We start from the raw sequence: 3,487 nt of genomic DNA on the forward strand, positions 1-3,487 counted from the left end.
ACAGATGAGGGAACTGAGGCGCCGAGAAGTGAAGTGACTCGCCCACAGTCACACAGCCGACAAGTGGCAGAGCTGGGATTCGAACTCATGAGCCCTGACTCCAAAGCCCGTGCTCTTTCCACTGAGCCACGCTGCTTCTCAGCCCCGTGCTCATCTACACATATCATTTATTTCCCTATTTTCTTAATAGTAATAATGTTAGCATTTGTTAAGCGCTTACTGTGTGCCAAGCACCGTTCTAAGCGCTGGGGAGGATACAAGGTGATCAGGTTGGCCCATCTTCATCCCCATTTTCCAGATGAGGTCACTGAGGCCCAGAGAAGTTAATTGACTTGCCCACAGTCCCACAGCTGACAAGTGGCAGAGCAGGGATTTGAACCCACGATCTCTGACTCCCCAGCCCGTGTTCTTTCCACTGAGCCACATAATAATGTTGGCATTTGTTAAGCGCTTACTATGTGCAGAGCACTGTTCTGAGCGCTGGGGGAGATACAGCGAAGCAGCGTGGCTCAGTGGAAAGAGCCCGGGCTTTGGAGTCGGAGGTCATGGGTTCGAATTCCGGCTCTGCCACCTGTCAGCTGCGTGGCTGGGGGCAAGTCATTTCACTTCTCTGGGCCTCAGTGACCTCATCTGTAAAATGGGGGCGAAGACTGGGAGCCTCACGTGGGACAACCTGATGACCGTGGATCTCCCCCAGCGCATAGAACAGTGCTCTGCACCTAGTAAGCGCTTAACAAATACCAACATTAAGACCGGGAGCCCCCACCTGGGACAACCTCATCACCTTTCCCTTCCCTCCGCCCCGTGCTCGTTCATTCATTCAATAGTATTTACTGAGCGCTTACTAGGTGCAGAGCACTGGACTAAGCGCTTGGAATGGACAAAGCGGTGACAGATGGAGACAGTCCCTGCCCTTTGACGGGCTCACAGTCTAATCGGGGGAGACGGACAGACAAGAATAAATAATAAAGAATAAATAGAATCAAGGGGATGAACATCCCATTAAAACAATAGCAAATAAATAGAATCGAGGTGATGTATATCTCATTAACAAAATAAATAGGGTAATGAAAATATATACAGTATATATATATAGGGCAATGAAAATGTATACACTATATATCTGTATATATCATTCCCCTATTTATTTTCTTAATAAGAATAAGAATAATAATAATGTTGGTATTTGTTAAGCGCTTACTATGTGCAGAGCACTGTTCTAAGTGCTGGGGGAGATACAGGGTCATCAGGTTGTCCCACGTGAGGCTCCCAGTTAATCCCCCATTTGACAGATGAGGTCACTGAGGCCCAGAGAAGTGAAGTGACTTGCCCACAGTCACACAGCTGTCAAGTGGCAGAGCCGGGATTGGAACCCGGCGTCCATCCCCTTGATTCGATTTATCTGGATGATGTGGTCTCCTTTTTATCTTGTTCTGTTTGGCTCTGCTGCCCGTCTCCCTCCCTTAGACCGGGAGCTCGTCATCGGGCAGGGATAATAATAATAATAATAATGTCGGTATTTGTTAAGCACCTACTTTGTGCAGAGCACTGTTCTAAGCGCTGGGGGAGACCCAAGGTCATCAGGTTGTCCCACGTGAGGCTCACAGTCTTCAGCCCCATTTTACAGATGAGGTCACTGAGGCTCAGAGAATAATAATAATGTTGGTATTAGTTAAGTGCTTACTGTGTGCACAGCACTGGTCTAAGTGCTGCGAGAGATACAGGCTCATCAAGTTGTCCCACGTGAGGCTCACAGTCTTCATCCCCATTTTACAGATGAGGGAACTGAGGCACAGAGAAGTAAAGTGACTTGCCCACAGTCACACAGCTGACAGGTGGCAGAGCTGGGATTTAAACCCATGACCTGTGGCTCCCAAGCCCAGGCTCTTTCCACTGAGCCACGCTGCTGGTCTCTCTCTGTTGCCCAATTGTCCATTCCAAATGCTTAGTACAGTGCTCTGCACATAGTAAGCGTGCTCAATAAATGTGATTGAATATCTGTTGCCAAATGGTACATTCCAAGCGTTTAGGAGAGTGCTCGGCACATAGTAAGTGCTCAATAAATACGATTGAATATCAGTTGCCGAATTGTACATTCCAAGCGCTTAGTACAGTGCTCTGCACATAGTAATTGCGATCAATAAATACTATTGAATACCTGTTGCCGAATTGTACATTCCAAGCGCTTAGCACGGTGCTCTGCACCTAGTAAGCGCTCAGTAAATACTATGGAATGAATGAATGACCCTGTACCTACCCCAGCGCTCAGAACAGTGCTCGGCACATAGTAAGCACTTAGCTAATACCAACATTATTATTATTTTCAACCCCCCCACCCACCATCAGTTGCCACTCTAGCACTGTTACCCCATTCCCGATGACTTATTTATATATCCACATCTAGAAAGGGCTATGCCTCCATCTAATAATAATAATAATGGTATTTGTTAAGCGCTTACTATGTGCCAGGCACCGTTCTAAGCGCTGGGGGAGGTACAAGGTCATCAGGTGGTCCCACGTGGGGCTCACCAACTTAATCCCCATTTGACAGGTGAGGTAACTGAGGCACAGAGAAGTTGTGACTTGCCCAAAGTCACACAGCTGAGAAGTGGCAGAGTGGGATTAGAACCCACGATTTCTGACTCCCCAGCCCGTGCTCTTGCCACTAAGCCACGTTTATTTATTTATTGAATCAAGAATATTCACTGAGTGCCTACTTTGTGAAGAGCACTGTACAAAGTATGTGGGAGAATAGAGTCAATAAGGCCTCAGAGAGATTACAATCTACTGGGACATCTGAAGAAATAGAGACTAAAACTATATACCTAATAATAATGGTATTGGTAAGCACTTACTCTGTGCCAAGCACTGTTCTAAGCGCTGGGGTAGATACAAGGTAATCAGGTTGTCCCACGTGGGGCTCACAGACTTAATCGCCATTTTACAGATGAGGTAATTGAGGCACGAAGAAGTTAAATGACTTGTCCAGTCACACAGCTGATAAGTGGCAGAGGCAGAATTAGAACCCACACCTTCTGACTCACATTCTACTGAGGGGTTGTCTTAAGCGGGCTGCAAGTTATCTCTGTTGGTAAGAGGTTGTAAAGCCACAAAAGACACTCGATTATAGAGGGAGGATAGGAGAGAAAACACATATGATAGGAAAATAAAGGAGAGAAGGAGGTTCTTTGGAGATCCGCCCTCCACCTTCCTCCACCGCGGGCTAAGTAGAATGTTGCTCAAAATCCTCCGGCTTCAAAGAAATGAGCAATCTTACTCCTCTCCCCTCTCTTACATTCACAATCGACGTAGAAAATTAGCGATACCAAGAACTCCTGGTGGGTGTGGGGAAGGGTGACGTCCTAGAAATTTTTTCAGGAAGTTTTGATCAGGGTGGGAGTGAAATTTTCTGCTTTGGTTGAACTGAATACCTTACTAAACTGATCTGTGGCAGAATATAAAACAATCCTGCAGTTGACATGTATAC

The sequence above is a fragment of the Ornithorhynchus anatinus genome, chromosome 15 (genome assembly GCF_004115215.2).
Source record: "Ornithorhynchus anatinus isolate Pmale09 chromosome 15, mOrnAna1.pri.v4, whole genome shotgun sequence".
Taxonomy (NCBI): Eukaryota; Metazoa; Chordata; class Mammalia; order Monotremata; family Ornithorhynchidae; genus Ornithorhynchus; species Ornithorhynchus anatinus.